The 26,534-nt window shown below is 35.4% G+C and overlaps 2 long non-coding RNA genes across 2 annotated transcripts in view; both read right to left on the bottom strand.

Annotated features, from left to right (window-relative positions):
* Positions 1–7,919: 7,919 nt before the first annotated feature.
* On the bottom strand, positions 7,920–19,563 carry LOC104153412 (uncharacterized). The gene is made up of 3 exons (XR_696242.2): positions 19,484–19,563; positions 13,428–13,541; positions 7,920–8,001 (listed from the first exon to the last, which is right to left on the bottom strand). It is a non-coding gene; the product is annotated as an uncharacterized lncRNA (long non-coding RNA).
* A 5,410-nt stretch (positions 19,564–24,973) lies between these two features.
* The window catches only part of LOC138067173 (uncharacterized), a 60,172-nt gene continuing 58,611 nt past the window's right edge, over positions 24,974–26,534 (bottom strand). Inside the window, exons 4-5 of the long non-coding RNA XR_011140938.1 lie at positions 25,586–25,644; positions 24,974–25,248 (exon numbers count right to left, since the gene is read on the bottom strand). This is a non-coding gene — a long non-coding RNA (uncharacterized lncRNA). The remainder of the gene's footprint in view (positions 25,249–25,585; positions 25,645–26,534) is intronic.

The raw sequence follows: 26,534 nt of genomic DNA, 5'->3' as shown, positions 1-26,534 counted from the left end.
AGGTCTCAACAACATGTAAAGCAAAGGAAAAATAGAAAACAAAAAGTTATGCAGTGTTGTAAATGAACTCAGGAAATGTAACGTATTCATTGGCATCTAAACCTGCAATTAATTAAACGCAATCTGGTTTGAAATGCTCCCACACTGAGAACGATTTCTGACAAATTTTCTAAATCTCAACTGATACGAAGAAAAAAAGAGAATGTAAAGACTGCAGTAATTAATGAAGACCACTCAGAAATATGTTAGCACCAGTCATGGTAATGGATATTAAGATAAGATGGGGGTAAACTACTGAAAAAAGTGACAGTAATGAACATGGAGTAAATAAATAGTAAACCCTAAGCTGATTTATTTTAGTTACAATTTTCAGCAAACTTACCTGCCACTTATTCTTCATTATTTTGTTGAATTTCTGAGGAAAGATAAATCAAATCATATGGGACTATTTTTGAAGTGGAAAGAGACTTCCTCCTACTCCAGAATCTCCCTTTGATGCCATTATAGTCCAATAGGGCTTAGTAATTGAAAATATTGTTGAATGTTAAAGTACTAAAACATTTTAGTGCTAAAGAATGTGTTCAAGAACTATTCTAAATAGCATTCTGATATAGACCTTTGATTTACTTTACGGTTCACTCTGTAGGAAGCCCGAATGTTTTTGCCCTAACACAGAATCACTACTTATAAAGAGGTGCCCAAATCGTAATGCACTATGGACATTTCTATTTCCAAAAATCAACCTGAAACCCATCATCAAAATTATGTGACACTGATGCTACTCAAGTAACGGATAACAAAATCTCCTAATGTCAAAAGTCATTTCATTTTTCCATCAAGAAGAATGAGGCTCTCTCTAAACATATTAAAATATTATTCACTTTGACAATAAAACTAGTTCCAAGACATGAACTATTGCTGTATTAGAGAAGAGAGGCAATCAGTATTTTTCATCTTCTAAGAATCTCTATAATACAAAAAATCCATCATATCTAATGGAATCGGTAAGTACCTGGAAGGCAAATGTCTTTTCTTATTTCCAGTATGAAATCTGGTTTGAAACAAGCACTTAGAGTTAACTCACTTCTCTAATATCCAGAAAAGTTTGACCAATAATGAATGAATATTATCTACATCTTTTTTTGAAATGACATACATTTTTCATTACTATTATATGGTGCATTATTGTTCTATTAAAGAGAGATTCCAAAAGGGACGTGTACATGGCTACTTCTAGCACTTAACACTACCACAAACCGTAATATTTCCACAGGTTACTACATAAAGTAGATAGTTTTTCAAAAGTGCTAAGTGTTATTATCCATTTTTTTCTGTTAATCATTAAATACCAGTTGTTAGGATTATTACAGTCTAACATTAATGGCAACATTTGTGCTGTATATACTAACTGCACTCTATATAAATATTTTAAAAGCGCTTCATATCAGACACTGAATGGATGTTAGGAATACAATTTCATGCATTTAATTATGAAAATCTTAGTTTTGTCTAAGCACTAATCGTCACTCACAAATTTAATGAAACACGCTAAAAGAAAAGAAATATACAGGAATGCTGAGTAAGTTTTAAAAATTACTTTCATATTTACAAATGAAATTAAATACTTTAGCTGTGACAAGTTCTACAAAAGACCCTTTCTCACTCAATATTTAAGTTGCTGCTGCTCTATATCAGCTGCAGCAGCTCAGTCATCATCACAGATGCCATTGTAGGTTTGTAACTGATATAGCATATCTAATCCCTCTCACCTTATGCACCAAGAAACTAGATTATTGCTATGAAATTTCTCTGCGCTCGGGAAAAAACAGAATTCTTTCTGAAACAGGGAGACTACTTTACTTATCCGTGAATTAAGACTCAATCAGAACAGCCCCTCCTTACTGTTTACTTTCTTCTCTATTGAGGAGTAACCTATGGATCCATTGAATTCACCTTTCCTTTCTTTTCAAAAAAAAAAAAAAACACTGCTGCATTATATATCCAGTGGAGTTGAGTTCCGTATATAAGACACAAACAAGCCTGTACAAGCTTTTTGTATTATACTGCTTGCACAAGCAGTGAAATATAACTTAAGGGCATTAGTCCTCTTACAAGTATAGTTCTCTGGACTTGCACAGCAAGGGGAAAAATACTATCCTTATTCAATTTACAGGAATTTTTACCATTTAAGTCTGCTGGCACTTTTATTGCCAATATCAATTACGTAAGCCATGGTGACTGCGTGAATCATAACTGTAAGTAGGCTATGTTTTACATGTTTAACAGTGATTAGAACGTGTTAACGTATTGAGATTAGTTAACAGGAGGCTGATGTGCTTTATTTTTCTGTCAGAGATACAGCATAGAAACCACAGCATACATTTCTTCAAATTGGCCTGCCAAAGAGAGACTTGTTCTGGGCTTCTCACTCGTATAATTCATTATCTGTACGGCCAGCAACTTCTTGTCACCATTACTAAAGCAGCCAAGCCATTGCCATCCAGAACCGAATGTCCTGGTACTGAAATATCTACAGCTTCCTAAAGATCACAAGCGCATTTTACCAAGGCAATCAAATCATGATCTTGAAATAGCTTCCTTTTACCACCAACACAAGCTGTATTTGAAAGAACATCAATATATGCGCGCTTCAAGATCCTAGTCAACACCTCTGAGCTATCTAGTCAACTTTTTTAGTTAAGCTTTTAAAGGCTGTGTAATATTTTTATTTTTGAAATATGGATTTAAAAAAACCATTTTTATGCTGTATTATATCATGCCTTTTCTGTAATTTAAAATTACCACTTTCTTTGTTTGATACATATCATTTTGCAAAAATATGCTCTGACAAATGGGGATTTAAAAAGTGCAAAATTAATGATCAGCTTTCTTATTTAAAGACCAGTAGCTACGTTTCTTTTCTGCGTGGATACATAAGGACAAAAGCACAGCATTGAGACTGAACTCTTAGTTACTATGGTGATATCATGAAGCATGGTAGAAAATGTTATTTTAAAGCATTCTTCCATTTCCTATTCAAATGGTTAGTGCAAAGTATTCTCCAATATATTTAGCTGATAGAAGATCAATTGCTTTGTTCCTCTCCTACCAGGAAAACTATAGACAAAGAGGAGTCATACTGCTTCACAATATTGCTATGGGAGACTGTATTAAAATAATCAACATGGCTTTTAACACACGCTTTTCATTTTAAACAAAACTCTAAAATTCCAATTCTTGGATTGCCTCCTGACAGTAATTGTACTGGATTACATTATAACTATTATTTCCCAAAACAGCTACCTATAGGAACATAGGATTTGTTACACTAAATTAGAAGTGTGGTCCTCTTACTTGACATCCTGTCTCTCAGTCTGCCTGATCACACATGCCCTACCAAAATGCCCAAGAAAATTCATGGATCAGGAGGAAGAGGTAGACAAGAAGGATTCTATGTCTTTTATAGCAAATCCAGTTAGCAAAAAGATTAAGTTTGGCTCCAATGCCAGAACTATGTGACGTAACTCACCCGGGGTTGTCAGCATAGCCATAACTCTGAGCAGGGCAGAGAGTGAGCCAGGACCAGAGAACAAGGATGATCACCTGCATTGTTTCAGGACTCGGGCGAATTGGAAACATAGCTGCATGCCAGCTGATCCCATCTGTCAATGGATAGGAAGGTTGTTAGCTAAGTAGTTTATGACCCTCACCTCTTTTCTTGGCTTTCCAATGCATGTGGAAGGAGTTCTGTGGTTCTTGGGCAGATAAGTATTTTGAAATATATGTCAGGTCAAAAATATTTGGTATAAAGCAGATATTCTCACTGACATGTCTAATACTTTTCTGCTGAGCTTTGAGGCATTTTATGGTAATGAACTTCACAGCTAATGCTTCTTTGTGGAAAAAAATAAATAAATATATCTCTTTTTAGCGGTTTTAATTTGTATCTGTGTTGAACTGACAGCAAAATATTGACACTTTCATTAACCAATTGTATGGTGCTCTTCTCCTAAAAAGAGGTTGTTTTTTTTTTTTTCCTATGAAAACTCAATTTTTTAAAAAAAAATCACTGGACCAACAGAAAAAATAATAAGCTGTCCCATACTCCATCCTGTGTTACTTCTTTGCAGAGAGGTAAAGGCAGAGGCAGATATGTGTGGAAGTGTGATAAACAAGTAGGAGCAAACACTCATTTTGCTCATCGTATACTCATGATGGGGATAACCAGAATACTTCAGTCTATTGGGGATTTACTAATCTTACCTTGTCAGGAGCTTAATTAACTTTAATTTTATGAAGTCTTTTCTTTCAAAACCGTTTATGAAGAAAGAATAATTTAAAAACAGACAGACTTGACTATAGAGATTTCATTTCTCATGTGGATGGGAATCTAGTATTTAAATCACATAAAACTTGCTGCAAATGCAATTCAACCTTTAAACATTTCAGTGAATGGCTTCCTCAGCTTTGAAATCAATTTCGTTTCTATGAAACAGTACAGCTCTTATCTCTGGAGTGGGTTAGATAGTCCTTGTCCTCTCCAATTCAAGTAAAGTAAATGGTTGTTATATTTATGTGTATCATGACAAAAATGCCACTGCAGCTTTGCACGAGTTTTCAATAACATTAATGTATTGGCCACAGTCCCAGGTAGGGTAAATGAACATATCTTCATCTGTGAAAAAAATTCTGGTTTATATCTATAAAGGATCTATTTTATCTAATTCTACCACTGTCTACAGAGCAAGTGTTTTATAGCTACATAGCGACACACAACATTGCCTAATCCTGCTTCATCTGACTTTAATTTCAATACTGCTGAACAGTTCAGAGTTTAAGTAACTGTTTGCTGTTAATCCTTTGGAAGAAAGGCACACTGACTAATAAAGTACTCATAAGGCAAACTAAGCACAGTAAGCTCAACAGATACTGATTTTCACTTTGCTAAGAACCATATGGTTCATATTGTTCAACTGCAAAGGCAATTGTATATATAGGTAAAAAGAGATAGAGAAAAAGAAAGTAGCATAGATGATAATTAAAATAATGCATCATCATCATATTTTGACTACCAATAAGTGCAACTTAAAATTAAAATTTTAAAAGCATTTTTTATAACTCCAGCTCATGTGCCGCACCAGAGAATTTGGTGTTCAGCAAGCTAAAACAAATTATTCTTGTTAAAATAAGACAGTAAAAATTAAAAATTTACAAAGAAGGTTAATTTTTCAATAGCAATATGTTGTTCATGGTAGTTTTTATATCACCAATCCACTTTCCTCCTTTCTTCTAAGTTGAGGAGTGCCACTTCAGGTCTCTTCTACAGGAAGCCTGAATAGAAAGCCTGCTGTACAAGGAACATGATCATTCAGAAACATAATCATGTCCTCCTGCTTTCTATATATTCTTTTAAATTCTAAGATTTTCATAAGTCACTGGTGATTTTTGGGTACCTCCATTGGCAGTTCAAAAAGCATAATTTTAAGGTATTTCACACATGGGTGGATGTATTTCCAGAGGAAGAAAACAGTTAGAGGTTATTCACTGAAATTTAATGTTTGTAGCAGCCAGACTAACTGCTTAATTCCAATCTGACAAATTTTGTCAAGAAAACAAAAAAGAAAAAAGAGAAAAAGGCTTATTTTATTTTTTCTAAAATATTTGATTTTACAAGGGGGTTTAATAAATTATCCTTTCAGAAAATGACTGTGAAGAAATGACCCCTCCTTATATCCCATAGCTATACATTACAGCTTGTTTGAACAGGTATGTATACTAGGTTATATACTGGGACACATATGTGTGTGTGTGTATGTGTGCATACATGTTTGTGTGTGTATGTGTATATATACATATATAAATTTACACACACATATAGTTACACACAGGTACACATACATGTAGTCATTAGGAGTTGGGTATAATCACCCTCCTGAGCTGGTATATCAAAGTTTCTTATTCTGAATGAGGCAGTGAAGGGCTACAGGCTGTTCTACACTGAGTGAGCACCTTAGCCACTGAACCTCAGGATAAGCAATAGCAGCACCTCATCCTCAAGCTCTCCCTTAGGCAAGCCCTTTTTTTCCAGATTTCCTCTGTTTAGCTGAAAATGCCTGCAATAAAAATGAAATAGATCCTTAAGGGTGAATAAACCTTTTGTTGCCCTCCTTACTTTCTGGGGTGAAAATATTAAATCTATTCTGCTTCCAAGTTTAGCTGCTCCAGTCCAAACCTGAAGCATCCAACTTGTTTGAGTGATAGCTATTGAATAATCCCACATGAGACTCATGAGTAAGGTTAATCATCTTAACATTTCACTTGCTGTTTAGAGACAAAGGTGAGGTGCTTGTTATTTTAAAGCTATTCTGTAATTCATGTTGTCTAAAATTAGTGTCCTGGTTTCAGGGTCTGGCCCTGACACCTACATTCATATAAAGCTTGATTTTACAAATTACTAAAGACTCAAGGCTAGATAGAAGTCACATGCTTAACTTTTAACACACAGCTAGCCTTAGTGCTTTAAATGGCGTTACTGACAAATACATGCTTGTGTGCTCTTCTGTCCCAGAAAAAAGAGGATCCAGCAACCCTTAGGGCAAAAAAATGAGGAATCCCATGGAATTAGAGAGCAATTGAATTGCATAACTGAAATCTTTAATTTGAAAACAATATGGGATTTGTTTTCCCTCAAGTATACTACCAAATTATTTAATTTTTATTTTGTTGTGGATATTCAACAGTAATTAATCCTGAATGATTTCCAGAAACCCAATAAAAAAGCCCTGGGATCTAGCTGAAGTCTGCCAGAATTTTAGACTGTGAACTTGTTAGATGAATGGACAAACATACCAAAATTATGAGACAAGCTGTTATCTGCTGCAACAATATTTGCAATGCTCTGCTGATTCACATTAATAATTTACGATGTTTTTAAAAAAACTGGAGTCAGCTTCTCATCATTGCTTCATTCTCTACCTAGTCCTTCTAGGTTCCTTGGGAAAGCTAAAGATTCACTAGTTTTCTCCATAAGCTAAAGATAAAACTTAAGGATGAAAGTTGCCAATGTTTAAATACGTGTTGTGTTACTTCTGAGGAACATCACCCACAGAGAAAGATGGATTGTAGCAGTCATTAACAAAAGCAACACATTTAAGTGTTTTAATCTACCAGATTTTTGTTAAACTCCAGTTTACATTTCCTTAACTGTTTCAGCTTTAGCTTCTAATATCTGGGGAAGACCAAATATTTATTTATTTATTTGTGAAAAGAATTTGCCACCTCTGGAGGTTCTGAAACATCTCTAAGGATGTATGCTGTGTTAGTTTTTCATGTTTTTGTTCTATTTTTTTAATTAGGATTTGAACATTGGCAAAAAAATCTCAAAAATTAGAACTAAAAACATCTTAAGGAATAAATTCACATTTTTAATGCAATCACTGAAATTTAGACAGCATTTTGTCCTTTTACTGTCACACTGAAGAGCACACATGAGAATACTATGCTTTTATATGCAAACCACCTAATTTCCCTGGAAATATACAGTTTTTACACTTGCCTCTAGATATTTTCCATGTGATAATTAAGATGTGAAAAACTACATATCCCAGTCTTAGATGTAGGGTTACTTCCTTTTTGAAGAATAAAACCATCATGTTTCCTTTGCTTTACTGAATGTATTTTGAACAGTCATTTCAGGACAAAAGTTGAGATCATATGGTAAAGCATGAGTGAAATGGAAAAAGAAAGCTTTAATTTAATTGTATTTATTGTACATTCACAATTTTTACTAATCAGAAAAAATAGAGCGTTTACATCTATTTACAATCCATGTGCAGCCAGAGATCTGCACTAAAATACTTAGTGTTCTAATCTAAAGTTGCATCCTAGAAAAGAATACAGTTGTACTGACATACCTTTTCATCCTTTCAAAGTCCAGCTGAAGCTCATGAGACTCCATTCAGTGATATCCTTTAGTAGGCACCAGTTTGTTTTTTTGTGAGTCTAGGACACAAAAACAGACTAACCTTGTGATTTTTTTTTTTTGGTAAATTTAGTGACACTGTTGATGATTGATTCTGCCTTGATTCCCACAAAAGCCATCCTATGTCTGATTACTAGAATGGGTCTGAATTAAGGAAGTTTCACAGCTCTTACTAGCAGTCACTTCCCATTTACTTTCCAGCATAATTCCTTATCTAGAGTGTAAATAATTTAAGAAATCTACACACCATCATCTTTCTCATACACTTCGGGGTCCCACCTGAAGATTACGAATGTATATTTTTGAAATATGGCATATATAATGAAGTCACTCTGAAGGTCATGTTTGTTGATAATTCATCATGGTTCAAATGACCAACCTCAGACAAACAGCTAAAGCATATCTTTTTCATAAATCACATGACCAATTATGGGATATACCTGGGAAGCTTTTCTTACTAAGCTTTTGCCTGGAGGTAAGAAAAGACAGCCTTTGCACTGTCTAGTGAGGACAACTTAATTCAGATTTTCCATTAAAATTAATGTCATGCATATATCTAAGTCATAACAATAGTGGTTACAGTGACAGCTTGAACAAGTTTGCAGCATCTAAGTCTTCAGTATATTAAAAAAAAGGTATTATGACTGACAACATGCTGTGGCCTATAAAAAAGAAGAGAATCATGCTTTAGCATTTCACAGATTACTACAGAGATCAAGAAATAATTTTCTTCTTTTGCTTGGATATATATATTTATGGCCATATAATAATATGTTGGTACATATTGCTAAGATTTTCACATCTTCTCAGGCATCAACTGTTGCTTCTGTTAGAATCAGCCACAAGACTGTAACAGTGAAAGATACAGTACAGAAAATTCAATTTTCTCATCCTCTTCAGAAAAATTATTGCATATACCTTTTTGTTCACTTACGTTGTTCTTTTTTTTTAATTGAAAGCTGACACTCTACTCAAACTTATACAATACATAAAAGGAGGCACAGCACTCCCCTGGAGAATTTCTCAGTATAAATAGAATGACAACACAAAAATCTATGAATATACCTCAGAAAAACCCTGGATATTTCCATATATATTTGTGTGTGTGTGTGTGTGTGTGTGTGTGTGTGTGTGTGTGTGTGTGTATTTAATATATATACACACATTTATATATATACATATATATATATAAGTAGATGGTAGCATTTTCACTAATTTTCACTAAAAATGTGAGGCCAACCGTTTTTGAATATTTAGTTTATATTAGGCCAAGAAGAATTCTGGGAGAAAAGAACATGAGGCTAAGAAGAGGCTGAGGAGTGAGGTGATGTGTCACAAATGTCAAAAATATGAGAACATTAATTTACTGGAGATTATAAGCATTTTGCTGCAAAGAAATTTAATTTGTGCTGTTAGCTCTACCTGATAGATATACATATCTGCTATGGTTCTTGCATAACCTTAGTCATAAAACTAATCGCCATTGGTTCACTATGAAATTTGGATACAGAAGGCTGAATTATCTTTTTATAGAAAGTAGTAAAGGAAATAGTGTTTTTTTTTTTTAAAGCAGATTTATTTCATATTGTATTGAACTGGATCCTATTATTGTTATGTAACCAACAGAATTTCAGAAATTAATTGGCACTGGGCATGATTTAAAACAGATGGTTCAAATGAAACAAAAAAAGCTTTATGCTATAATATGACCGTCTGTTGCTTGTAATAGGCCTCATGAACACAGAAAAATCAGCTCTCATGACGGAAGGTTGAAACATATTACACAAGCCAAACAATTTAAATTCTAAACATTTACCAGAGAACATAAAGGTCAGATATGCAGCAGTGTCTCTAGACACATATGTGCATTGTATCTTTCTCCAAAGAAAAAGAAAGCAGATGAGAATCAGAAATTAGATGCAGGAATTTCTGCTAGAAACAGTATCAGGTGAAATCTTGCCTGTGGGAGGATATCCTCCCAAACTCAAGTCCTAAAAGATCTGCTCTTCAAAGGGGAGTACTTGAAATAAGCCCCAAAGGATGACTGTTCTTGCTGAACATGATTTTATTCTTACAATGACAATTACAAGAACTGCTTAGGTTCACAGGAAGATTTTGGGATAACTAGAAGTATGAATAATAGCAAGTCAATAGTCTGGGAGTAACAGTATTGAGAATTCATCAGAAATAATGTTTCCAGTAGTGGAGGCTTGGATAACTGGAATTCCACTGTCTTTTCCTTTTCAAAAATATACAGAATGCTATCTCACTTTGGAATAATGAAGAACTAAAGAAAGGTACACAGCTCATTTGATTTCTTTCAGCCTCTCCCCAAAGCTCTGTTTCTCAAATATGCTCAGTCCCTGCTATTGGTTAGAGTTGATCTCCCTTCCAAATGAACCTTCTTAGAAGAATAAATCTATTTATAAATGGAAAACAGATCAAGAGGGCAGGCAGAGCACTGTCTCTGTGATTACTGAGCTGAGACAAAGTTTTTGTCTAGGAAAGATGAAAGAACTCCTATAACCTCTCTTGAAAATGCCTACTGTTCTTAACACAATCGCCAAACTAGGAGATGTATGACCATTAACCATGGCACAGATTTAGATTGGCAATGACTGGCAACCACACAAGTGCACAGCACTAACAGGATAGAAAGACATAGCACATAATAAGTTATGCTTAATACCTAGACTATTTGCTTCCAAAAAAAAAAAAAATCTGGAATCTGATTCTCCTTCAAAACCTGCTAGATTCAGCCATGCAGTCAGAAGACAAACACTAAATTTAAATGTTGTGAGCAATTCTGGAAACATAAATGGTTTTAGGTGAGAAGGAATGGGGATATACAGAAAAGAGAAGAATTTAAATAGGAAATCAAATTGTATTTTATGTCTATCTCATGGCTCTATGACTTCAGGCCTTAAAGTCATGGCTAGGTTAAACTGGAAGAGATGATAGAGTTGAGACCCTCTAAATTTTAGCAATTAGCACAAATACAAAAATGGAATTGACCATTTTTCTTTCCCAGCCACTGGATCAGAACTTCACTAGACATCTTGTGTAAGGTAATCTGAACTGAGCTGGGTTCTCATTTTGCTTTGATTCAACACTAGAACATCCAAAAAACTAACCTCATTCTCAAGTCCAACTTTACCACAACAGCAAAAAGCCCTGTAAATAAGGCACTCAGTTGTGGTATGGAAAATCCACTTCCAGGGTTCTGCTTATGCCTCATACGTATAAACAACTTTAACCTAATCCTCTCATAACCCTTACAAATTCCCTAACCACAGGAATATGAACTATTCTAAAATAAATTGCATTCCAGCTCTCTTCTTTGAGATGTTTCATCCTAAATACAAATAAACATTACTTAGGCAATAGTTCAAATAATGGATTCACTAGAATGTGAGAAGCCAATACCAAAACATTTGCCCCAGTGAATATGAGGACTGGGAAAGAACAAGGAGGGCAAGTATTCATAGGTTTCTCAGTAGTATTAAGAATGGAGGCTTGAATATCCTTAATGAAAATGGAATCTTGGCTTTGTAAACAGCTTTTGTTCGGATGCACACTGCAATTTTTCCAAAAGTTTGACAAGTTTTTGGTTAATCTTGACATAATTTCTGATCTTTGCTTTAGAGTTAAAAGCTTTCTGAAGAAAAAGCCACCAAGACTTTTAAAGGGGAAAAATAATCCCCATATTTTTGTTTGCTCTTGTTTCTGGAAAAAAAAGGAATCTGAAAAAATTTAAAATCGTTCTGCCTGAACCAGCTGTCATTTAGAAAATTTAATCCTAAATGAGTAAAGTGTCAAAATTGTGAACAACTGAAACAGTGACCTGTTATGCTAGCTGAAATCTTTGAATTCATGTTGCAAGGACTATTGGTATATATTCTAAAAAAATGGACTATCTCCTTCTTATTGAGAAGCAGACAGTTACTCAAAGGTGAAAAAAGATGGCATTTTTATTTTGTAGTTTGATGGGTCTTGCAGTCCCAAAAAAAAGATTGTGGAAAACAAACAGTAAATCACATGCCTGGCAAAGTAAAAAACAGTTGTGGCAAAAATAGAAGAAACAAGGACAAAAAGAGACTGAAATGAAAACAGACAACAGACACACCTTCCTGGACACAGATTATATTTTGGTTTTGAAGGCACACAAACACAAGGGAATAAGATTGATGTACTTCACGTGAGTTTTCCTTAACGACTTAAAGACATTGTTGCCTCTTTGTCATGGGTCGTATTAGTAATTTCAGGTTCAGTCATCTGACAACACTAAGAATATACAAGATGGAAAAGAGGCTGAGGAAAGAACTGAGTAAAGGACTGCACGTTACAGGCAGCTTTCAGGCTGAAAAGTCTGAAAACAGTTATCTTCAGATGCTTTTTCAAAAATATTATGACTGACTTACATATATATATTGCATTCTAAAGGAGCAATAACATCCTGTAATCGTTACATTCCCTTTCTCTGAGCGATTCTTTCAGCCCAAAATTATTATCTACAGATGAATTATTTGGAAAAAGAAAAGTTTATTTTTTCTTTATCCTCTTGAAGGTTTTTATTTCCCTTTCTGTGCTTTAGCAACTGCTGATCCATTGGCCAGTGATGTCAACTATAGGTAAAGCAGAGGCTCTTTATGGACATTCATAGACCTCAATACAAATGTTACCCAAAAGTCAAATTCAAAGGAAAAATTAGGGCATCTTTCACATGGACAAGAAATCCTGAAGATTTTTTGTTGAAGGGAAAGAATAAGAAAAGTTAGCTCTGAAAAGGAGATTTGTCTGGTTGTTTACTCTAACCCGCCTGCAAACTGAGTGAAAACATTTCTCAAAAACTGATCTATGCTGCTATATTTCCCCAAATTAATACTGAGATCCTTTAAGCAAAATACATTTTGTTCCTTATACAAGAAAGCATTGCTTGCAAGAAATGCCAAGGTGTCAAAGGGTTTTAGAAGGTCTAAGTGATGTTTAATAACTTGAGCAAGAAATTTTGCCTATTTGCAGTCTACAATTGGGGCTGGCTGCACAGCACACTGCTCTGCTGTACGCCTTTGTACAACCCCAGTCAAAGTTCCTATTGCAAATTATATTTACTAATATTAGTCTATATGGAGCTGCCTGCTATTCTTTACTCTAGCTCAAATGATTTAACCCCCATTTTTTCACTTTATTAGCATTCCATTGCTATGACATAGCAATTTGAAATTTAGAAAGAGATTAGCCTTTACAGAAACAAATGAGTACATCTTTTCACGCACCCGTGGAAATCCATGCAAACTCAGGCACTCTATAAACTACAGGAAAGTCCTTAGTTTGCATATGCTCTGCAAGACTTGGCAGAACTTCACAGATGAATTTTCATACGCCAGGGCACTACTGGATTTTTCCTGAATTGCAAATTCTGTACTAGGCCAGCATTGTAACTTACATGGACAATATCAGGACTTTCTGAACAGGAAGAATGCTTCTCCAGTGCTCTATCTGTTCCTCCTGCTGATACGTGGGCAGTACTGAGGTACTGAGCTGCTCCATTCCCTTTGTGCTGCATGAGGGAATTGTGCAAAACAGATATAATGTGAGCATGCTGTTGTACAAATGTGCATATTTCATAGCGCATATGGAAAACGTGAGGTTGAACAGGCTACCTGAATTTTGGTTTTGCCTACTTTTAAATACTTATGGACATAATTACTAAGAACAGTAGGTATGTTATATTAAAGTCAATACTGTGATTTTTAAATTGATTAAGACTTTTTAGTGTTAGAGAAACGATGATAATTTTCAGAGAGCTAGACTTCTGAACATTTGATCATACTTTGCACAGAAAAAATTTTGTACATTTAAATGTTCATTTTTCATTTCTCTTTTTCTATAGCAAAAAAGTTCAAAGAAAATATTTGAGCTGTTCCTTCATAATCCATATTAGTATACCAGTTCCTTGAACCTGAGCGATCACGGCTGGGTCTTACCTAGTCGAGCTTATAATTTAGTTGATCTGCAGCTATTCGGTTTCATGCCTCCTGGACCAAGCCATCCTGAATAGCGGCTCTCTGGACCCATCTGACCTTAAAAAAATTGCTGTTGACTTAGACCTCCTTAATTCAGCTGTCAACTTAAGCAGTAGTTTGACTGAAGTTAAATCATCCTTTACCTAATCTAGTTTACTGGAATCAGGTAGTCTAATTGTGGCATCTTTTTAATAAAGGAAGCATTTGACTAAGCTATTCTTAACAAATATCTTTTTAAAACATGTTTGAAAAAAAATACATCAATAGAAATTAAAATCCTTACACGTTGTAAGACAAATTTATACTCTCATTTTAAAAAACATGAGGCAATTTTTTCATACTTGGCTTGATTATTAAGGCTCAATAAAACTCGAATTTGACATTTCCAAGTAGTTATTTCATCTCAAAAAATCTGATCAGAATATATATGAGAAAGTATACTTTTGTCATGCTCATAGGACTCACAAACAACAAGATAGGTATTGCCAGCTGCTTCAGTTTCCCGTAAGCAGACTGGGAGTGGTGTGCTGGGGGTTCAACGAAATTTACTTCTCCACCTGCATTAGTACAAGCAAGCACAAAGCACACCACTGAGTCATATGGCACTCGAGCAGCTTATATAGGCTGAACTTGCAGCCTCCCCAAATGAGCTTGAATGTTCCAAAAGGAAAACCATACTGAAAGGTTTGTTTGAAAATTCTGTACATTCAACTTATCTCTATGTATAACATATCCTAACTGAAATAGGTAGTGGGGATTTATACAGCAGAGAATAACCAGTAGGTAAATCAGGTCCTGCATAATGGTCCCATCCAAACAACGATCTGAGCAAGAATGTTCTTTGTGCCAGTCATATTCCCTATCTGAGCCATTCATTCTTGGGAAGTGTGAACTGTTGCTAAAGTTTTCACATTAAACTACTATGGTAAATAATACAGTGAAATCAGTTATTAGAAGTTATCTATATTATGTGGCTCAGTAAGGAAGTAAACTGCCATCTTAGCGCAGAACTCATTAAGCATTGCATATTTTAAATTTGTCTGTGCTAAAACAAAGTCATTCTTACAGGATTATCCTAGAAGCCATTTTGAAAAAACAATACTAATATGAGAGTGACTTCTTGGAAGGTTGTATCGCTGTAAGAGTTAATATGGTCTTTGGAGGTATAAACAGGAAAATATCTGGAAATGACACAATGGTATTCTTTGAGATGTTCACTGGAATAATATATACAAACCTATTCTCCACAAACCTAAAATGATGCAAAATGTGGGCAAGTGCAAACTGCAAGAATGATTTAAAGGCTGGAAAATCTGCCTTACAGAAAGAGTTTTAAGAGATTCAATCTATTTAGCTCATCAAAGTCAAGCTTAAGGGATCTACAAGTACAGTCACGAGGAAAGGATATCTTACACTAGAGGGCTTTTTCACATAGCAGGTAAAGATACAACTATTTGCCATGGCTCAAAGCTCAACAAAGTCAAAGCTCAACAAATGCAAATTAGAAATAAAGTATGTTTTGAACTGTAAGAGTTATTAACCAGTAAGGAAACTCGATAAGGCATGTTCTGGATTCTCTCACATTTGAAATGCTTAAAACAAACTTAGATTTTTTTTCTTTTGTTTTTCAAAAGATATGATCTAGCCTAGCTTGATGTTGGGCTAGAAGATTATGAGCCTGTCCTTGTAGTCTTCTGAAGATATCTCCAAGTTTGCCTTGTTCCCTCTCTAGATGAGCCTGTGGCTAGACAACTCCAGTCAAAATAAACCTTGTTTAATAAAACTAGCATCTCAAAAGGACTTATTAGCTCAGGCATAATACTACAGCATACTCCAAGGCTACACAGATTTTACCTATTAGGTAGCTTGTCTCTAGCCAGTTCAGCACAGGCAGAGCAAGCTCTAGTCCATCTGCAAAAACTCGCTATAGTAATACTCTTTAAATGTCCCTGTAAGGTCAACCACTGAATGACTCCTTTTCTAGTCAACAACAACAATAGGAAAGGCACTTTTGAGATGAATTTATCTGATCTACTGGATGAGAGGAATCTCCAGAATGTGCCTCCAGAAATCACCTATTTCTCACTATTGATTATTTTTACAGTCAAAAGGGAAAACACTATATATACATGGCGTGAAGGATTTATTGTTATCCCAATTAATGCTTTAACAGGCTAATAGTCCAATTATCTAACTAATAAAAAATCTTCATTAATAGCGCAGTTTGAATTGCCATGCAAAAAAGTTCCTAGTATCTCCTCCTTTAGGTCCTAAGGTTGATAGTTTCAGACTTCCTCAAGAAGAACAGGTAAATGTTACAAACACCATCCTGTGGTCTTTTCTGGGAGGAGTATGATGTTCTTGGTGGGGTTTTCTTCCTCCTACGTGTTGGGCTAGCTTAATCACAGTCTGCTTCCTTCTTAACAGTGCCCAACTAAAGCCTGAAGTTGCATAAGAGCTTCCCCCAGCCCAGTGGACACGCAGGCCTGTTGCTTGCTAGGAGAAACTACTACAGGGTGTCAGGCTGTTCCCAGAGCCAGCACTGGCAGGGGAGGCAATGGCCACTTGCCACCTAGCAGTCATTATCATAGCTAAAACCAGCTAAACTCAGCTGAGGCCACGGCAAACCCAGACCAGCCTTGAGACCTGGAACCTTCAGTTCAAAGCTTGTGGCTCCTACTAGTAATGGTAAAAATCATTTTTACTGGGTTACCTACAAAGAGACTACTTTAAATACAGACATAAACATTTTGTCAAACTGCACTACCCTTTTGAACCACTTAACATTAGTAACTTTCAATAAAATCAGGAGTGGAGGACACAGTGCTGAGCCTTTAGGTGATTTTAGGAATCATATTGTTCTAGTTTTTAATTATTCGATACTGACAAAAGACAGCCGTTACCTTCTCTTGTATAACCTTCTTAGTGCTAAGTTTAGCTGAATATAGAAATATCTTCCCTCTCTCTTTTTTTCTTATTTTTTAGTGCAAACATATCACCTAAGCAAGTAAACAAATAATCTCCTATCTAATCTCAAATAACAACTATTTCTGATTCCTATAGGAAAAAGCATAAACCCTGTATCCAGAAAGTTGCTCACTGCTCATGTTATAGCTTGCAGTGAAATTCATTTTTGATCCCAATTAGTGCTCAGTGTGTGTCCTAGACCCAAGCATTTATATGCTTCATAATTTTCATTACAGTGGGTAGAACAGTAGATGCTGTTATTCATATAGAAAAATCAGCCTTTAAAGGGTCACAGCTGTATTACTACTTTTTGAAGTTTAATCAGCAGTTCACTGCAAAGCTGGTATGAGTGCTCTGAATGGCAGGGAATTTTCTGTCTTTATGGGGAACCTGAATCAAAGGTAGCTGCATGGAATTTCTATCAAAATTAAATGCTAATGTACATTTATGCCAAATACTAACCATTTCCTACACTTCCTACACTAACCATTTTTAGTATATCCCATAAATAAATCAAGGGACCAAAAAAGTAATCACTTTAGTATTTGGATTGTTTTAGACTTTGGTATTTCTGAGGTACCTTCCCTGAAAATAATCAGAATTGTTGACTAGCTGTTTTCAAGGCTCTCCCTCCAGCTCATATTATGCGACTTTAATCTTTCTGATCAGCTTCTTCTCATAACCCTAGGAATTTAAAAATATGTTTAACCTTAAATTTCTTCAAAGTATAGTTACTATAGTTAAATTATATGTCAGAATAAAGTATAGGAAAGGGGTTTCCTGAGAACACTCTGTTCCATATAGATATAAAAAAATGTAAAGAAATTTTGAAATATGCCATATTAACATAATGCATCTCAGGGAATATCTGGGTACTTAACTTGACCTGATGCTAAATAACTCAGAACTGAAGGCTTTCAGAAGCTTTTCAATACAAAAGAAGTTGTAAAATATTCAAATTAGAACAATGAATGTTAAAATTATTTCTAATGTTTGGATTAAAGGCTTACATAGTTTAAGATAACCTGGCCTCAAAGTTTCAGATCATATTAGTTCATAAGAACAATAAGAAAAAGAAGCGAACATAGGTAGAAAATCAGGAGTACAAGTGGTAGGTGTGTATCAGAGGAAAATATTCCACCAGCAGTGGGTGGAATACTGTGGGAAGCAACTCTGTGGGAAGTGATGAATGGAACAATGGTCTGGAGAAAGAAGTGACAAAATTAATCTTTTCAAAACAAAGCTAACTGTATTCTCTAACTCCTCAACTACTAATGGAATTTATGTTTATACAAAAAGAACCATTCACAAATTTCACAAAGTTAGATTCCTTCTCCTGTTATTTTATTGGAGACTTTACAGGTAAGCAACAGCTTTAACTTTTCACTTTCAGGATAGAACACAAGATTAGTATGCTTCGTATCCCCTAATCTGTATCCCACTTGGCTTTTTCCAAATGGGGTTTAAAAGGTGGTATCCTTTGACGGTAGGTTTTACTCTCGACAAGTAGAGCAAATTCATGCATAGCTTCTAGTAAAACCAAAGATTAAGATCTTTAGCTGCTATGAAAGCACAAGATTCTGCTGAAGAGCACTCTAACATCTGTATACAAATATCTTAGCAAAATACTATGTGCAGAAAAATATGGAAAAAAATATTGCACAGCATTGAGTGCTGACAACCAGCAGAGATCTGCGATTCAGCAAAACATATTTCTACATGTGAAATTACCTTCAAGCTTAATTATATAATTTATGGAAAAAAGCTGGGCACATACATTGAGTCAGGTATCTCTTTGCTCTTCTTTGAACTGTTTTCTACTAACAGATATCACTCCTGAAACTGTAGAGCCTGACAGTATAATTTTTAAAAGTTTTCCATATTTAATCCTAACCTCAATGTGTTTATGTGGACCGCAATTTAGAGTGCTCCTCCAGAAAACACAACAGTCAAGCTTTATTTGTGAGCAGCACAGTTTGAACGATGAAAGACAGCGAGAGACAGATGTGTGTAGAGATAACTTTACATTTCTTTCTATCATATATTGATTTTTGCAACAGAGATGGGAAAACATCCTTTTGTGAAATAATGCCACTGGAAAAACCTCAGGTATTGCTCTAGAATTTCTTTGCCCAGAGTAAAATCAGAAAGCCACCATAAAAAATCACAAAGAATATTCAGTACTTCAGAGAATTAGGATTGTTCTCATTAGGCTTTTTAAATCTGAAAATAAGAAGCAAAACGGTTAGATACTTCAAATTTCTGAAAAGAAGTGGTACTTCTTCAGTTTCTCTGAGATTAATTTCTATCTAAATTGAAATAGACCTAATTCTATTTTGGACCAGCCAGCTAGACCACAGTGAATAACTGCTGAGTGTAAGACTGAAGGAACCTGGATTTTAATCTCAAAGTGTAGTTGCTTGATTCCTGCCCTGCAAAGACCATTTTCCCAAACAGAAAACATAGTAATAGCCTGAAGAAAGTTTTCTTCTCATACCCTCTTCCATACCTGAAAATCTCCACGAGTGCTCTTAAACTTCTCTATGGCAGTGTTAGACAGGAGTTCATCAAATAATATTTGTTCTTTCTGGACCCCTAAAACAGCAAAAATAGGAACGTACGTATGGAGGATGTGCATAAGTATATAGGATAGCCCCCTAAATCTAACCTTTCCTCCCCTGAAGCCAGTAATAAGGCCCACATTGATTCCAGAGGATGGAAGCTGTCACTTTTAAAAACGGTGGAATAGAAGGCACCTTGCAGCATTAAATACTCTACCATGAAATACTTAATGACAGAAACTTCTGCTCAGTGATGTAAATGCATAAAAAAACAAACTGCAGGGGATGAACTTTCAGAATTATAATATAATAGAATTAATTCATTGAAATAGTTTTCAGTGGGATTTTTTTCTTCTACGTTATTGCCAGTGCCAGCACCATTATTTAAGAATTGCTACACTGAAAGTACATAATTAATCCTCTATTATGTACCAGAAATGGTTTGTGCTTTACTTCCCAGTTATAGGATTATTGCCACTTTTTTCTCTTAATTAAGCATTATATGTTAATTCTGCTTTCTTCTCTTAGAGCCATTAGCATACAAATATAGGCACTGACTGTATCTTCAATTCTCTGTAAAAGATTAAGTTTTTAAATTCCAATGGACTAATGATTTATTAAAAAATAAACATGCTGTATGAAATTACTGTTGTCCTAATATTCCCATTAATAAATACACATCTATAATAGAAATGATTTAAGAACTAATTTGGATGAGATAGACAACTGAAATTTTAAATAATTAAATGGGTATTTACTATCTTTAATTCTGCAACACTAATGCTAGGCTTTTTTAAAAAATTGTATGCCTTTGGTTTATAGGCTATTTTCTTTTCCATTTCAAATCATAAAAAAATATAGTTTAACATTTCTTGGTTGACATTTCATCTCTTTTTTGTAGCAAATCAAAATAAGAGACTATATAGTCTCATTAATATTAATTAATGAAGAGTGTGGATATATTCTGAATCACAGAATAGGAATTCTCCTCTTCCTACAAAATTTCTCCTATTTCTCCTATTTCTACAAAATAGGAGAAATCAAAAAATATAATTGCCCTAAAAAGCAAGAATCTCTGTCTTTCTCTAAGTGTGTATCAGTCTCAGTGCAGACTTGAGTTGAAACTATACACATACATGTGTCTGTGTGTATGTGTGTGCGTGTGTGTGTATATATATGCACGTATCTATGCATATATATCCATTTTCCACATCATAAACCAGGCAAAGACGTCATATGAGTCTTTGCAAAAATGTCCCACTGCTCATTCTAATTAGCAGAAGATATCGTTTTTTAGAAACTAAGCCTCACTTTTTAGAAACGAGGGTCATCCTCTTCCACTGCATTCACCCTGTCTTCCACATAATGCCTCTATGGCAGATATATCCTTCCCCAGTTCATCTAGTGTCCAGTCTCAGATCACAGACTATACACAATGCATTTTAACCAGGAATAAACATAACATGCACAACATCAGTGGTGCAAACCAAAGGCTGATGCATGACAGATTGTGTTTGTTTTCATTTTTATACCATATTCTGCTAAGAAAAGTGACCAAGAACCTCCTAGAAGGAGGAGGGGGTTATTCCTACTTAGTCAGTTCACATCTAAGGAAGAAAACCTTCCAGAGCGTGGCAGAAGCAGCTGTGACAGAGTCATAGCAAGTAACTGAAAGTATGCATCTCAAGCAAGGATCCTGCCAAGAAGATCACAGAGTAGACAGTTAAAGGGTCCACAATTTAAGGCTCTTTTTCAGTCTGAATCTTTGGAAAAAATAGGACTAATTTTAAAAAGAATTTAGAATTAACCAGCATAATCTTTCTCCTATAGCAGGCTAAATGTCAGGGTGTCTTCTGTCTTACGTGACAGCCTTTGTAAATTGGATGGGGTGATGTTTCTTAATCCATAGTGAATTTAAACATCACCTTTGCTTACCAGTTGGCTGCTGTCTGTCTCAAATATATGATCAGCTGACTGGCACTACAGTACCTTGTTTTTACTGCATTATCAATTAGAAAAGTTTGCTATTGTTCTCTACTGCAGACACATTCTTTCACATGCTAAATTGTCTTAGGTGGACCTATTGTAGTGAGGTTAGTAGAGTAAAGTCATTTGGCCAGAGTGCACAAAACTGTTCATTGCTGCACACATATTGTTGCATCAGCTATTCATATCTTTCACTAGATACAAGGACTTCAAGGAGTTTTCTGTAAGGCCTTTTCAGTAGTTAATATATGTTCTGCAACAGCTTCTCTGGCAAGTCGCTTACTGTAGTGGCCCATAGGCTATATGGCAGAGAAACAACAACTAAATATCTCGATGACACAAAAAGGGGGATAACAGCAGACACATGGGGAACAACAAGCAATTCAGTGTTGCACACAGCCTCAGCTCTGCTCTGCAAACTCCCCACCCAGCTCGGTCAGAAGATATTGGCAAATCCCACTGAAATAATATACCAGAGCAAGAGAACATTCAAAGCCTTCCTACCTCAGGCAAGACACATGAAAACATCCAGCTTATTATCTGCAGGAGGAGTTACCAAGAGATGTCTCAGCTCTGCCTGTAACTCCTTCCTCCTTCTACAGAATAGTATTTTTTGTCTACTTAATTGCAATTTTTTCCTAATCATACTTCTTTAAAATAGTAAAAGATGTACTCTGTACTATGAAGGTATACACTCCATCTCCCACAGCATTCTCACTTGGAAACTGAAGAATTACAGACTGGCCAAGTGAACTGTTAGTGGGAAATACTACTAGGGAGAGAGGCATTATAGAAAAGATATTATTATAAGTATATGTATTTTGCAGGTCACAGATCTGTGCATGTATTCCTTGTGCTAGGCAGTACGCACAACTTAATAGCAGTGACCTGGAGTAGAAAACACCTGGCTCTAGCTAATGAGCTGAAGTTTTTCAGCCTCCTTAAACGTTAACAGCACTCAGCAAAGGCTATGGTGGAAGGGAATCTGCTTTACTTCATAATGCAATACAAGGAATTGTCTTTTATAGTGCAGTGCCACTGGTGTTCCAACCTACACTATAGTTGATTTTATTCGCATGCATGGTTCACCTATGCAGCATTATTATTGTCTTATTATTACATTTTACTTTAATTGTTATTTCAAACATACCACTATTTTTCCAAATCTACTGGTTATCAGAAAATACAATAAAATTGCAGCAATATAGAAAGCTAAGAAATTCTCAGTGATCAGTAATCTTGAAGAGTCACAATGATGTTCATAAATATGTTAATTTATGTTATTATGAATTATATCTGATACACCCATTCTAAGACTTCTAGCAATGATGCGGCTGCTGGTGAAATGGCAAGGAAATTACCCTTTGTTTGCTCACCTACTTCAAATAAAATTTTACAGGGCATATGTGACTGCAAGGTGGGAAAGGCAGGGTCAGATATCAGCATAAAGAGACACTCAAGGTTCATGAGAGGTTAAAAAGGATAGATTTTAATAAAGGGTTTACACTCCAAACTGCACGGGGAGCCCTGGGAACCACGTGGAAGGGTCACTAACAGGAGGCTGCTGGACGCACGAGTCAGACACCCAGGCAGGACTCCACTTGCTGTATTTGAAGGGCCCCTTAAATCTACTAGAACTATTTCCTTATCTCAGCTGTGCTAACCTGGAATAGCTACCAGCTGGGAAGTAGCTAGACATTGTTGACAAAATGGAATATCCATGTCTGGCCTTGACGGAAATTCGGTCAGTGTGCAGAGTGCATGTTGTGGGGCTGCTATCACATAGTCTGCCAGTCACCTGACTCCTCACTACAATTTCTGCAGGTGTTCTCACTACAACGTATAAAATATTGCAGGACTTTTTTTCTGTTTAACCAACACAGTATCCACTAAATACACTGAACACTCAGGAGAGACCAAAGAAACCATTCAAATGAGGAGGCAATAGTGTGGGTTTCAGTGGCAAGGAATTTTGCAAATTGTATCAAATCTGAAAGAATTTCATTCATAGAATATAGGAAGACATATTGGCTTGTAAAGCTAAGTCTTAGGTAAGAAAATGCAGCTTTGTTTTTATAACTTTCTTTCATCTATATAAAAACATGAAAGACAGAATCAAACCGATCTGATGCATCACAATAGCTAGGGATTGCTGCTGGCAAAAAAAGGTTATTCACAGAAGTCCCTGTAAGCTTGTTACGAAAAACTATTTGCATTAAAAAAGAACAGAAAACAACTACAAAAAATACATTAACAATTCCTTAAAAAATTAGGAATTGGAGACATTTCCCACCTACAGAAGGGATAGTACTAAGTATTGGGCAGACAGAAGCCCACAGAAGAGAACTGATCTTGAGAAAATCAAAGCTTCCCCCTGCACAAGTGGGATATACTGATCCCAGGGTAAACACCTGTATCTCTGTATAGAAGTATAGAAGACAGTTTTCAAAGATATTACTAAAGGTAACAAATGAACTTAGGGCACTGCCTGCCAGAGGTAGATGGGCAGAGGGACCTATTCTTAAAATAAAATATTTGTTTGGGTTTTTTTCCCTCCAGGTTTGCTCAACTGATTCAGACAGCTCAAGTGAAATGCAGTCTCTGAAATGCGAAACTAGCTTAAAATACCTTCTGCCCACCTCAGCTGACCCTAACAATTTATCTGGGTTTTTAGATTGGTAACCATGACCAAAATATCTAACTGACTTCTCAAAGGAAGCATATAGGAAAGATATTTCTCTTTTTCTTTGCTGGCTAGCAAGAAGATGGTTTCATATATATTGTTTTATTTAAAAGTACAGTGATGTGACTGTTTAAAAACATTTATGGGAAAGCTTGCGCTCAAGGAAATGAGAAAAGCAAAAGTCATGTCATATTAACTTACCTTGATGAGAATTCTATAGACACAATTAAGTTTCCAGCCGCTGGCCCTTAATTTGACTGCTACAGTAGTAAATAGCTGTTGTGGAAATTTTATAGACAAAAATGGGCATCTTTTGTGGCTTATCAAGTGTGATAGACTCTGCCAATTAGATCAAGAGGCAAAACACAATCTCCACTGCATATACTCCCAGACCCATCTTTGTGGGCCAGAACTCCAATTTGCTGCAAATGCAGGCTGATATTTGCTGTGAAAAGAAAAGAAAAGAAAAAACTCAAGATGAAACAAGACAAACAATCCCACCTAAATCTGTCTTTCCCTACTGTTTAACGTAGCTTGTCAGCAAATTAATTTTTGAGAGAATCAAATCTCCTGTTTCACAGTCATATTCAGATAGAGTTGTATGTCACTGCTCTTGATAGCTGAGTCAAGTGGTTCATACATCTCCACTCCAGGGTCACTGAAAAACAGTAATTTGGTTTAAAATGTTCAGAAGCAAAAATTAACCTATCCTTGTTCATGTTACCACTTCTAGGTAATGCACATATAGTTTTGAATGAATACATGAACTGAAAAGGTAATTAATTTATTATAAAGGACTATTTTTACAGACTATAGTAATGCCTGAAAGCTTAAGGTGTTTCTGGTTTAAAGAATAATATTAATTCTTCAATTATTTTTTTTGAAGATCAAAAGGAGATTGGAAAAACGATTTCTGTAAGAAGCGGTAGTCTTCTGAAGCAATGTCATTTACTTTTAGCCGTGATATGCTTTCCTTTGGATATAGACGTGCTGAACCTCAATCAGGATGCAGAGCAGCCAGTTAAAGGGGAACTTCAAAAAGCCCTGAAAAAGGGAAAGTTGCGTAAAAGTTCACAGTAATTTCTACATACAGTCTGAAAAGGAAAGGGCTTTGTAACCTGAGTTCTCAATTTGCAATTTAAGGTGCACTGTTCACCTAAGATGTTTTTCTTAAGACTGCTTTTTGCTTTAAGATCCGGACAGACAAAAATTAGCCTTCAGATGCTTTCTCTTTTTAAAATTCTGTTTCTTTTTTCATTTCAGAAGCCTAGAAGTCTTTTAAAATAGGCCCTTCTTCACTTAGCTTTTTGGAGAAAAAGAATAGCATTTAACTGTATCATTTTCCACACTTTCAATATGAAATAATAGAAAAGTAACTCACCTCACTGGATAAGAATGACTACTCCTTCAAAAAGAAGACTGAGAATAGCAAGAACGAGGCTGTAAAATAAAGTATATCCCATGTTATTTAGTACAATTTAAAATTTCAATACAATTCAAATAGCTTTCTAATTATGATAAAATAAAGTCTGCAATTTTAATAAAGTACTGAAAAAGCCTCCAGAAGGTTTAGAAAGTTAAATACAAGCCATATGCAAGTGCTGCCCCTGTGACTTTGTTATAAATATGTGGCATATATAAACATATAAAAATACTATTTCTTATATTGTTTTTAAAACTACATTTCTTATCTTGGCTATATTTTGAAACAAATGTAACAACTTGCCCATCAGATAAAAATGTGAATAGGCAGTTCCCATAGTAATGATACTGAAGCAGAGTAAAAATCAGAAATGAAAAAAATGTAGGTGGGAAGAAAAAGTATCACAGAAACTCTCCTAAGTCCCTTTGGCAAAATTTTAACAGATGTAACCAGGAAAGTACCAGTAGAGGATGTTAATGCAGTAGTTCATACTCCTTCTGAACCCCGACATAGTGGGCCTTATAAGATGAATTAATGCAAGACAAGACAGTCACATGTATCAGGAATGGTAAGTTGTCAGGTGTTCTCTTAGAGTCAGATCACATGTTTGTAAAAGCTATAACTCAATTCAGAGTGCAAGAAACCATAAAGCCTCCACAATGTAATTTATATACTAGTAGCAGAGAAGACACCATATCAGATAACACTGATATAGGAAAAATGAGAAAGGCAGTGCTGATAGGAGCAGTAGCCCTGTACAGCTGTAACATAGGAACCCAAATTAGCTTTGTAACAGAAAAGAACACAGAGACTGTGGAAAAGGTAGCAAGGCATCAAGCCAAAGGAAGTAGTAAATGCCCAACAAGACAGAGATGTGGCAGGTGTTACAAAAATAATACTTTCCAAT

Source organism: Struthio camelus, chromosome 4 (assembly GCF_040807025.1).
Source record: "Struthio camelus isolate bStrCam1 chromosome 4, bStrCam1.hap1, whole genome shotgun sequence".
Classification (NCBI taxonomy): domain Eukaryota; kingdom Metazoa; phylum Chordata; class Aves; order Struthioniformes; family Struthionidae; genus Struthio; species Struthio camelus.
The sequence above is the reverse complement of the archived record's forward strand: the minus strand, read 5'-3'. Positions and strand labels throughout refer to the sequence as shown.